General features: G+C 41.1%; 1 protein-coding gene across 1 annotated transcript in view; it reads right to left on the bottom strand.

Annotated features, from left to right (window-relative positions):
- GPSM2 (G protein signaling modulator 2) overlaps positions 1-11234 on the bottom strand; it is a 61245-nt gene extending 50011 nt beyond the window's left edge. Inside the window, exons 1-2 of the mRNA XM_065408992.1 lie at positions 11196-11234; positions 1852-1997 (exon numbers count right to left, since the gene is read on the bottom strand). The gene's annotated coding sequence lies outside the window, so the exon portion shown is untranslated. The remainder of the gene's footprint in view (positions 1-1851; positions 1998-11195) is intronic.
- Positions 11235-12254: the final 1020 nt, after the last annotated feature.

The following is a 12254-nucleotide window of genomic DNA, read 5'->3' as shown; positions in this document are numbered from 1 at the left end:
TATTTTGTACAGTAACTAGCGGAAAAATAATATCCACTATTCATTCTTGATTTCTAATATTCCATGACTGGGACTCAAACAGCTGTTCATAATGTGTTGGGAAAACACAGATTTTCTGAACCATTAATATAGAATGCCACATAGTGGTTAGACATGACAAGGTATTTATAATGGTGTTGTAGCTGTGTCGGTCCCAGGATATATGAGAGTGAGAGAGAGAGAAAGAAAGTGGGTGAGATAATATCTTTTATTGGATCAACTTGTGTTGGTGAAAGGGACAAGCTTTTGAGATTCTCTGTGGAGCTCAAAAACTCATCTCTTTCAGCAACAGAAGCTAGTCTAATAAAAGATATTACCTCACCCACCTTGTCTCTGTCAAAGTTATGTACAGTTCTGCACAGCTTTATGGATTCTGGGTAAAAGAAAACACCACACTAATTTCTATAAATTTCTCTGCACCAGTTTAAGAGTTTCAAGTTTCCTCTCCTCAGCTGGTAGGTTGAGAGAGAATAAGAGAGGTTCTTTTACTAATGGTCTGATCCTTTTGGGATTTAAATTGAGACAGTGTTGATTTGAAGTCTAATGATTATTTTTGTTTTGTTGTTTATAATAATCATCTTCCCTACCTCTTGGCTTAATTCCACATGCAGCAAATGTCTCCAGGATGAAAGCTATCTTGAGAACAAACAGGCTAACTGTGAAGAGACTCATTTTGTGGTAACTATTCTTCCAGCAAACAGGTAGGAAGCAGAACTCTCCAGAGACTAATGAATTATTATTTTCAGATTTGCTTGAAGGAAAGGGCAGGGGACAGAGGTTTACTAGACAACTACACAAGCCCTTCCCCTCCCGCTCCCCCCTCCCACCCGCCAGATGTGCGAAAGCAGGTTCCACAGAGCTCCTAGCCACTGTGAACATGGAAGAGAAGCCCCAGCCCAATGGTGCACTGTGCTATCACTGGACCATCAGCCCAACCTACATGTAGACTATTGCTAGTGTAAATACTTTGTACACTGATCTTAATTTGCATGTTTTTTCCCCAGCATTTTTTTTTTTTTTTTACAATCACCCACAGCTTTAGATGGACACATTTTTAAAATAAGTAATATGTACTTTATGGAACACTGCAGACAATCAAAAACAGAAAGAAAAGACATACGCATCAGCTAAGACTGACATCCTAAGATTCCCAAACACTTTGAATATGTTAACTTTGACTACCTATTCCTTGAACAAAACAGAGGTTTCATCAACCAGCCACTTCACAAGAAATTTCCATCAGTGTATGATTATAGGCCTGGAAAAAAAAAATTTGGAAAGGTCCACTGATGTATAAGAATCCCTGAACTCCTTTTCCCTCTGGGAATAGAAACAAAGCATCTTGACAGAATAAGGCTAGGCAAGCACATTGTTATTAGCTATTCCTATACCTCAGGGGTAGGCAACCTATGGCACATGTGCCAAAGGCGGCACGCGAGCTGATTTTCAGTGGCACTCACACTGCCCGGGGCTTGGTCACCAGTCCGGGGACTCTGCATTTTAATTTAATTTTAAATGAAGCTTCTTAAACATTTTAAAAACCTTATTTACTTTACATACAACAATAGTTTAGTTATATATTATAGACTTCTAGAAAGAGACCTTCTAAAAACGTTAAAATGTCTTACTGGCACGCGAAACCTTAAATTAGAGTGAATAAATGAAGACTTGGCACACCACTTCTGAAGGTTGCCAACCCCTGCTATACCTCATTCTAGTTAGTTTTTTCTGAACCTGCAAATATCAAAATTAATAGCCAAAACCAGTTTACAAAGCTCACTATGAAGATGCATTACAGTTCTGAGTTCTTACCTCCTCACAGCCTATCAGCTTCCAGGACTCTTCAGACCCTTGAAGTGCTTATATTTAGTTAGTAGTGTCTTCTCTGACAGCCCACAGAACAGTGGAGATTCCCAATAGAAGGGAAAAGGTAGTAGCTGCACCGCAGATAAGCTCCCCTTTAAAAAAATACATTTAAAAATATCATTTTTAACAGAAAAATAATGAATACAAACAAATTTTTAATACATTAATTTGATTCTCAATCGACTCACTCCCATAGCTGCCTTCCCTTTTCATCTTACCTTTCATCCCTTGCTCCTTCCCCAATGGCTGAGCAGTGGGGAGCGAAGGAAGTCAGCTCCTTCCACTAATTAGTGGACTATCATAATTCATGGATATGACATCACACCCCATTAAGAAAGATTTTATTCTTGAATAGGTGTTCAAAGGTTATTACAAATACACCTCTACCTCGATAGAACGCTGTCCTCGGGAGCCAAAAAAGCTTACCGTGTTATAGGTGAAACCGCGTTATATTGAACTTGCTTTGATCCACCAGAGTGCGCAGCACCGCCCTCCCAGAGCACTGCGTTACCGTGTTACATCCGAATTCGTGTTGTATCAGGTTGCGTTATATCGAGGTAGCGGTGTAGCTTAAAACACACCACCAAAGATACAAAGTATAGGTGCCATTTCATTCAAGATATGGGAGCCAAAACCATTCCTTTTATAGCTTCCCCTATTCCACAAGAGGAAGAGTGGTCTAGGAGACTGAGGACAAGCACTGGAAACCAAGAACTAGCAAACTGTAATCCTGGCTGTACACCAAATCATTTAACCTCTGTATACCCGTTTTACCAAATTTGGATAAAGCTTCCTTTTCTCCCTCCCTTACCTGTTAAGGATTCATGTTTGTACAGCACTTTGATGACAGAGAATGCTATGCAAGTGCCAAGTATTATTCTTAGTATTAGTCATACATGACCTACCCTCAACATTAATTAATATACTCCTATCTACAAAACAAGATCAAATTATTTTATCCACCTCACAAACAAGCAATTCCCGATTCAGAAACCGCCTCTAGTCAGAAAGAAACTCACCAGTGTTCTTAAAGGACTACTTCCTTTTCACTTCTGTAAGATGTCTAAAACCAACACACAAATAGGAAGGATAAAGTGTGCATATATACCAAAAAATTGTGGAGGGAGGGAATTGGGGAGGGGGGGGGGGGGGCGGGGAGAAACCTTTCAGTTCATTTAATACTCCAAATTTAGAGCCAGAATCTGACTTTACTCACATTGAGTAATACCCTATTTCACAAGGTAGTCCCATTGCAATGGGAAAAGATTAGGAACAATGGGATCGCTTCTGGAGTAAAGTGGTATTCAGCTGGCACTGCAAAATAAGCTGTGGGAACGGAAGAGTTCAGGGACCTTGAAGAGAATCGTGCACTTAACGTACACTCGGAATGGAGCCTTAAATTTTGCCAAGTTTACATACGATTTTAAGTATGGTAACCTTATTATAAGCTTGATCCAATTCCCATTGACATTTACTGCAATGAGATGGATTGGGTCTTATCTGCAGTATTCTCTAATGTTAGATAGTTAACTGAAAATGCTTAGTTAAGGCATGTGGCAAGATTTACAGGCCACATAATGACTTGAAAACACAGAACTACATTCTCTGAAGACACAGTTTAGCCTGTATAACCTTTATTAATAACAATAATCTACATGGAAAGAACCCAGTCAAACTCTCAGATCCAAGACTGAATATACACAACTGGTAGTTCTAAGAGCCATCTTATTACTTGTTAATTAAGCATATTTAATATAGAAGTCATTGTGAGGATCAAAGATGAACCTCACAATGTCTTTATTACAGAGTAACTTTTCAGAGCAGAACTGCTCTTTACATACAGTATTACGACAATCAATGTTTAGGTCAGAGTCAGCTAACTACTTTTGTAGCTCTTTATTATCCTATGAACAAGTTAGTGCAGAGAACTGGGCGTAGCCAAGAGGACAAGTAGTAACCACAAATACATTGATAAATGCAAAGTAATGCACATGGGAAAACATAATCCCAACTATACATATAAAATGATGGGGTCTAAATTAGCTGTTACTGCTCAAGAAAGATCTTGGAGTCATTGTGGATAGTTCTCTGAAAACATCCACTCAATGTGCAGTGGCAGTCAAAAAAGCTAACAGAATGTTGGGAATCATTAAGGGAGAGAAAATATAAAAATCCATGGTACGCCCACATCTTGAATACTGCGTGTAGATGTGGTTGCCCCATTTCAAAAAAGATATATTGGAATTGGAAAAGGTTCAGAAAAGGGCAACAAAAATTATTAAAGGTATGGAACAGCTTTTGTATGAGGAGAGATTAATAAGACTGGGACTTTTCAGCTTGGAAAAGAGATGACTAAGGGGGGACATGATAGAGGTCTATAAAATCATGACAGGTGTGGAGAAAGTAAATAAAGAAGAGTTATTTACTCCTTCTCATAACACAAGAACTAGGGGTCGCCAAATGAAATTAATAGGCAGCAAGTTTAAAACAAACAAAAGGAAGTATTTCTTCACACAACACACAGTCAACCTGTGGAACTCCTTGCCAGGGGATGTTGTGAAGATTAAGACTGTAACAGGGTTCAAAAAAGAACCAGTTAAGTTCATGGATGATAGGTCCATCAATGGCTGTTAGTTAGGATGTGCAGGAATGGTGTCCCTAGCCTCTGTTTGCCAGAATGGGAATGGATGACAGCGGATGGATCACTTGATTACTTGTTCTGTTCATTCCCTCTGAAGCACCTAGCACTGGCCACTGTCGGAAGACAGTATATTGGGCTAGATGGACTTTTGGTCTGACCCAGTATGGCCGTTCTTATGTTCTTATATGCAAAGCATCTGTTTAAGTGCTTAAGTATGGCAATACCACACTACTGCAAAATAAGAAACGAATACAATGAGAAATGCCAGCAGTATAATACCATTTTAAATTCTTACAATAAGTCTAGTCAGCAAACTGAAACAGATTAAAAAACACAACAAGAATTACTTCTCGATCACCCATTGGTATTTTAGTGCGGTGGGGGAGGGAGAGGTGTTTGATTGATTGTTTTTGATTAAGTAACAAAGCATGCATAACTGAGGATTTATTCCTCTTATTAAATTTTTTTTACATCAAACCACTGGGATTTTCTCATTTTTGGTTTGGCCAGACCAATCCGATCTATAAATATACTCCTGGGTTGAAAGCCAACACTCTGTAGACAGTATTTTTCATAAACCTCACACAAGTAGGGACTGCATTTGCAATTTTAAAGTTTGCTTTAGCACCATGCAAACTGAACAACCCCCAAAGTAAGACAGGGCTTTTACTATGCTTTGACATCTGCTTTTACTACTCCTATTTTAAAGACTGCATTCAATATTTTAACAACAACTCAAATTATATCACTACTCCAACCAACCATTTGGTAAGTTTTGTTACCAAGATCTAACATCAAAGTTTGAATGTTATCCCAACAAACAAGAAAAGTAATCCTGTCCTCCAAGTGTCTCTGGACAGATTTCAAGCCTCTCTTATCCAACAGGGAAACTATTTAGTACCCTCAATTTGGGAAATGGAGCATGTTAAATGATGTCAAAGAACAGCAGATGGGGAGAGACCAGCATTAAACGTTGATTATTTCTGTGCCAAGATGGTCCAGGGTGGATCAGAAGTAACACTGCATATTACACAAAAAATAGGCAGATCAATACTCTGTACTTAGTTCAGCTCCTTCTTAAAGCATGGCATTTCTTCTTCAAAGGGGATCTAATAAATCTGCTTAGGCCCCAACTTTACTCTTTCATTTTTCCCTTTAAAAAGTGAGAGAACGCTACACTATTTGGGTCCTCTAGAAAAGAGGGGCAAAAGAGCATATATTTTGATTTCCATAAGTTGATAAACAGGTGATTAGTGTTGTATTCCTCTTTAGTAGTGATACGTATATACAAACTAAGGCAAGATTGCACATTACATCTTCGTGAAGAGTTACATAGTTGAGCTACAGAAACATTCAATTCAAGGCAAAGAAAACTCATTACTGTACCAGCAAATGCCATTCTTAACCTTCAGGAATGAGAGTTTAGACACAACTTTGACAGATGCTGGATATCATGTACAGTTAGAATGACCCACAGCAGTTTATTGCCACCAACACTGACTGGCCTATCACCTATATCCATCATTCCCAAGTTAACAGCAGCATATTATGGTGGAGTGGAAAAAAAAAAAAAGCTACACTGGAAAGGAGGTTAGTCTTTTCAAAACTGCGGACTGTCAGTTGAACAGGGTGAACTAGCGAGGACAGGATGAACATGTACTAAAGTAAGTGAAAGCATTCGGGAACTATTTGCTTTCCACAAGATAGTTAATGCTAATTTACTTAAAGGGAAAAAACAACATTTATTTAAACTGCCTTACCGTAAATAGAGAGTGGGGGGAAAAAAGTCTGACTGTTTCCTTGTGTACCGCCCCCCCCCCCCCCCCGCCCCGCCAGTATCCATCTGTTTCTTTTCTTATACTTAGATTCTAAGCTCTTCTGTGCAGGGATTGTCTTTTTGTTCTGTGTTTGTACATACAACAGGTTCTTGGTCCATGACTGGGGCTCCTAGCCACTATGATTATGCAAATAATAAATAATACTTATTGGAGATATGTATTAAACAGTTTATTATGCAGTTGAATTATACCTTTGCATTCAATAACTGTGTACTCCAATGATGTTGGGGAAGCAGATGCAGATCTGTCACAAAGTGCCTAATTACTTTCCCTCATGGCCTCCTTGTAGAGCAAAGTGATAGGTTGGCCTGCATTCTGCCTCCATTCCCCCTTCCATCTGATATATCAGATTAATTCTAGTATTTATTACTGTATAAATACTGCTTGGTCACAATAGGATCATCTGTCCTCTCCGATAATAAACCCTTGCTTGCAAGATCACATGGAGAAACCCTGGAGCATTAGAACAAAACAAAAAAGCAGCATAACACACTGTAGGTATTGAGAGGAGCAGAATGCAGTAAATAGAAGACAGCCAAAAAGGATTTTGAGAAACTTTTTGAAAATGTACATGGCTTTAAGTAGGTTCTTTTTTCAGAACATAATACCAGTTGAAGGTTCATAAGCCATGCACATAAACTTCATTGTACGTATGCATCTACTTTTAAGGGTAGCACCCAAACTGTGAGAAAGAACCATATTCTCCAAACATGATCAGAGTTAAGTGTTGTTAACAGTAGCCTAGGCTGAGCTGCCAGAAGTGTTAAACAGCTTCCCAACAAAAAACATAAACCAATAGTTAAGGTAATATGCCACTGCTCATCCAGCTATAACACAAAGTTGATAGAGCAATGCTTTTGCAGCTGTATGAAGAGAAATGTAGATAAGTGTTGTAGGAGATCAAGTTGGGAGACCAAGTCTGTCTCAATCTTTCCAAGGTGGCAGAGGGACAGATCTGTTAGTTCAAATTCAGACACACACATCAAGTCACTTGATCAGCTACCAAACTCCTCAGAAGTACTCCAAAGTTGTTCTAAGAATATCAATATACTAACATAACACTGGAACATTAGAGCTGAAGGTGATCAAGTGAAGTATACCTCAGGATCCTCACATCATACTGAATAGCTGTAAAAGGTTACTTAATACTGTAAGTAGGCGCTGGTATTTTCTTTCCTCTGGCACTAGTGATAAAGCAAGACTAGATTTTGGCCCAAATAGAAGCAACAGAAGGGGAATTTTAGCCAGTTCTCACCCAGATATGCCAAAATAACTTTTCAAAGCTTGATCAGCTTAAGCAAGAGTAGGATATTTCAGTTGAGCAGAAACACAGCCTTTATTAAGCAAAATATTGTCAGTATTCAGATTTTATATGTTGGAAATCTGGAGCCTTAGAACCCAGAAACTTAAAGCGTACTAACTTAGGAAGGAAATAAAACTATATTCTTCCACTAGTATTACTTACACGTTTATCAACTAAAAGGAAAAACTGGAAAACAAAAACAAAACAAAAAACAAACACTAGTTTGTAAGAGAGGGGCACCATCAAGCCAATCAGTTAAAAAAAAAGAAATATTTTCAGATATTATGCCTGTTCCCAAGTTTTTGTGGGACTTTATCTTTTTAAAATATTTTCTTCCTGTTTATATAGGTCTTTCATAAATAGAATGCCTATACAGAGACAATAGTATACACAAATGTAGAAGTAGTGTCAAATGCACAGAGAAAAAACAGGAAAAACACTTCAGAAACACTGTCTCTAATCTTTCATTTATAGGATTCCTGTGTGTTACTCATAAGAATAATAGGTAAATGATTTTTAAATTGACATTTCTTTCTGAAAGATAGTGTCCCTTAGCAGTGACACTGAACTTGAACTTTTAAAAAGAAATTAAAGCAAATTTTAAGTAATATAGCCTGAATTTTATTTTTCTTTAGAAGTTTTGTCAGGAATTTTTATGTTTACAATCATCTTTCCAGCAAAGAAAAAAATGACAAAGGTACCAGTCTGGCAAATATTTACACATGCTTAACTTTAAGAACACAAGTAGTCCGATTAAGAAGACTGATGCTATTCAGGTACTTAAAGACAAATATATGTGTGATTTTAGGATCAGGGCCTACAGGATTATATGGAGGAAAGAGTGAAACTGGCTGAACCACAACTGCTGTCAAGTGCACAAAGTAAAATTGACTAAAAGGGAAAAATATTGTGATAGAGGGTCTAGAGTCTATCCATAATTTATATTTCATGGCAAAGGAAAACTGAAACAAAATGTTTAAGAAAAAGAACTGGATAAACTGGATGCAGCCAGACACAAGGATCTGTGGAAAGCTGTACTAGAGTTCAGTAGCGAAGCATTTTAAAGGCAAGTAGTAATCAACTGAAGAGGGCTATCTTCTCCCCAGTAGGCCATTTCCTGAAGGGTGGGGGAGCAGCTGCATTCCCAAACGTCTACTGTGTGATACAGATCTGGAAAAAAAACTAGTTAAGAAAATGGGGTGTGCTGGATCAACAGGAAATAATAAGTAGGTTCAAGACTAACACTAGAGATCATTCTGGACACAGCAGCAAGAAGCTGTAACTCTGACTGGAGTGTGGGGAGGAGTGCATGAGATGAGACCTGCTTTTTAGGCATGTAGATTCTTTTCTTCTCTGTAACGAAGCTAAGAGAAGCCTGTTTGGGTATTTGCAAAGTTTTTACCTAACATATTTCATTCTTCTTAACCTCTGTTATTGTTCTTAACCTCTGAGGCTAGGACAAGAAGCAATGGGCTTAAATTGCAGCAAGGGAGGTTTAGGTTGGACATTAGGAAAAACTTCCTAACTGTCAGAGTGGTTAAGCACTGGAATAAATTGCCTAGGGAGGTTGTGGAATCTCCATCATTGGGGATTTTTAAGAGCAGGTTGGACAAACACCTGTCAGGGATGGTCTAGATAATACTTAGTCCTGCCTTGAGTGCAGGGAACTGGACTAGATGACCTCTCAAGGTCCCTTTCAGTTCTATGATTCTATGAACTATTTATTTGTATCTGATTCTCTATATTTAATAGATCTTGTTTTATGGGTGTGTGTATCATGCAGTACCTCTGGAGAGAGTGAAAGCCTTCTCTTTAAGGAGAAATACAAAAGGTGTTTCCGGAACCTATAGGTAGTGATGTCCTCTCCCAGTGAGGTGTTCGGCAAAGGACTACCATGGAGATACATAAGAGGAGAAGCCTAAGGATCCAAGGAGACATGAGAAGGCCAAAATGTGCACAACATGTTTCCTTACCAATTTTTTTAATTAGGGAAATTTTATACTGTCCCTTTTGTGATGTAAGAGTTGGCAGGTCCATCAGAATTCTGAAATGGTTGCCTGGCTCTCCATGGCAACCCCAAGATACATGATCTATGCATCTTTGGGGGCTAGAAGCTAACAAACAAACAGTCAGGAGCTAGAAACCTCTAAGAATACAAGGGCTGCAACTTGAAGGTGGGAGTCCAAGTTTGGCTCTACATTGCCAACGTGGTAAAGAAGAGTAAAGAAAAAACAAGGATTCCCAAGTACCTGTATCTCCTTTTTAAGAGGCGAGGGACTAGGTCAGAGACATCTGCTACAACCTGAACTAGTATAAGCTGCCATTTCTATTTATTAAAATGTTTATGGACTTTGCTCCTTATGTAGTTTTTAAATTTGTTTCATATAGTTCCCTTCTCTTTAGTTTTATGATGTATTTAATAACACTCTTGGTTGTTTCATTTCTCCCCTGATCTAATGACTATTTGTCATTCAAACAACCAGCAAGAGTAAAGACTGAAGATGCTTAATGTGATGTCATCATGTTATTGTCTCACACTGGAGAAATCAAGAAATTAATCCCTCAAAGATTATTTTTTAAAAAGGGTTGGTTTGGTGACAGCAAATGACTATTTTCCCTCCCAAGCAATGAAACTACAATAAGCCCTTGCTGTGTTTGTTTTGGGGTCTATAATAAATTGATTGCTGCTATAGTTCTGTAAAACAGAATATAATATTAAACAACTGCACTAAACACTGAAAGCACTTTAAAAACAACTGCACTATGCTTTGGATTTGGGAATTAAACACTATCATTTTTTCACATTTATTCTAAGTCAGACACAGCCAACAAACAAGACATTTCATGGGTTAAATTATTCAAACAAGTGACACTGCATCATTTTAAAGCCCCAAATTGCTTTGCCTTGACACTTTATCTCTTTGCACTACAGAGAACTCTTCATCAGCCACTAGAGCAGTGTTTGATTCCATGTTGCGATTGGGAAAGGACTGATGCAAAACTGCAAGGTTGGTGCAGCGAGGTTAACTGCAATTATTTCTTTGGGAGCAACAACCCAGCATGCTTCTCTCAGCGAGGCAAGAAGCATCATCAGCTCGCTGGGCTTAGAGAAAACCCACAAGGGAACAGTAGCCCCCATGAGCACAACCCCCGGTACGAACATCAGTATATTGGGGGGGGCATACATCACAAGAAACAATTCATCACCTTTCCCTGATCGACCCCCTCAGGTCAACATCCCCCCTCCAGCCAGCCTCCACCCTCAATAATTGATCCCCCCACGGGTCAACCCCCACAGCTGCCCTCGCCTTCAGCGAGTTACCCTCAGTCACCCACCGCGCCTCCGGCGCCCCCAATATTGCTGCCTCCTCAGTCGATATAGTCCTACCCTCTACGCGACACCACCACATTGCCCCAGCAACGTCCCCGGCCTGCCCCCTCCCTCACCCATACGGCCGCTCTGCCGAGTGCGGCCCCACTCTCCCGCCTGCCTCGGGCCGGACCTCACCTCAGCACCGGGGGCGCCTGCAGCCGCCGGCCTCCTTCTGGTCCGATCGCTCGCCTCGCAGCCCCGCAGCACCCCCCTCCCTCCCCACCCACCCACCCACCGCGGACTCCGCACCCCCCGCCCACCTCGGTGATGGACCAACTCTAGAGCGCCCGCCGCCGCAGCGCGAGAAGGGAGGGGAGAGCCCGACGCTGCCAACAAACGCTGCCCCGCCCCTCGCGCACCCCACACTTCGAACCCGCCAATAGCCGGCGCCCTGCTCGTTGCAGCTATTGCACCAATATCGTCTCCCTCCCCCTGTGACAGGGAAACCCAACGGCTCTTCCCACCTCCGCCACTGGCACATTCTGCGCGTGCGTCGAGGGTTCCCTCACAGTTCTCTCTCACGCCCAGCGGAGCCCTGCATCATTCTCGCTGGCCAATGGGAGGCTGGGGTTCGAGTGGGGCAGTGTGATCCTGTTCTAGGACGGGAGGTCACGTGGGGATCAGGGTCAGTGTGCGGTGGGGAGGGGACGACGTCTCGGGTGGGGCAGCCAGGGATGGGTGGGGGAGCTAGGAGGCAAGTGGGAGGGGTTGGAGTCGGGAGCCTCCCTCAGTGTGGGAGGAAGGGCTGAGTGGAAGACCCCGTTCCTGAGTGGATTTGGGAGGAATGGTCCCGCTCCACGCTCTAGCCATGGGTGGGGTTAGGACCTTGCCGGGGGGGGGGGGGGGGGGGTCATTTAGGCCCCATGTCTCTCCCTCTGGGGAGGGAGATATGCTGCACTGCTGTAGCCTTCAGTGTAGCAGCTACCTATGCTAATAGGAGGTGTTCTGTTGCTGCAGTTAATTAGGGTGACCAGATGAGAGGAAGAAAATATTGGGCCACCAGCGAAGCACAAAAAAAACCCACCAGAGTGCGAAATATTGGGACAAATTGCGTCCTGACCAAACATTGGTCGGGACACAGGACAAACACCTAAATATCGGGACATCTGGTCACCCTAAATTAATCCACCTCTCTGAGGAGTTGTCTACTGCAGGGACAAAGCTGCATCATTGAAGATGCTTATGCTACCTATG

Source organism: Emys orbicularis, chromosome 8, assembly GCF_028017835.1.
Source record: "Emys orbicularis isolate rEmyOrb1 chromosome 8, rEmyOrb1.hap1, whole genome shotgun sequence".
In the NCBI taxonomy this organism is placed as follows: Eukaryota; Metazoa; Chordata; order Testudines; family Emydidae; genus Emys; species Emys orbicularis.
This window is presented reverse-complemented; position numbering and strand designations above follow the sequence as displayed.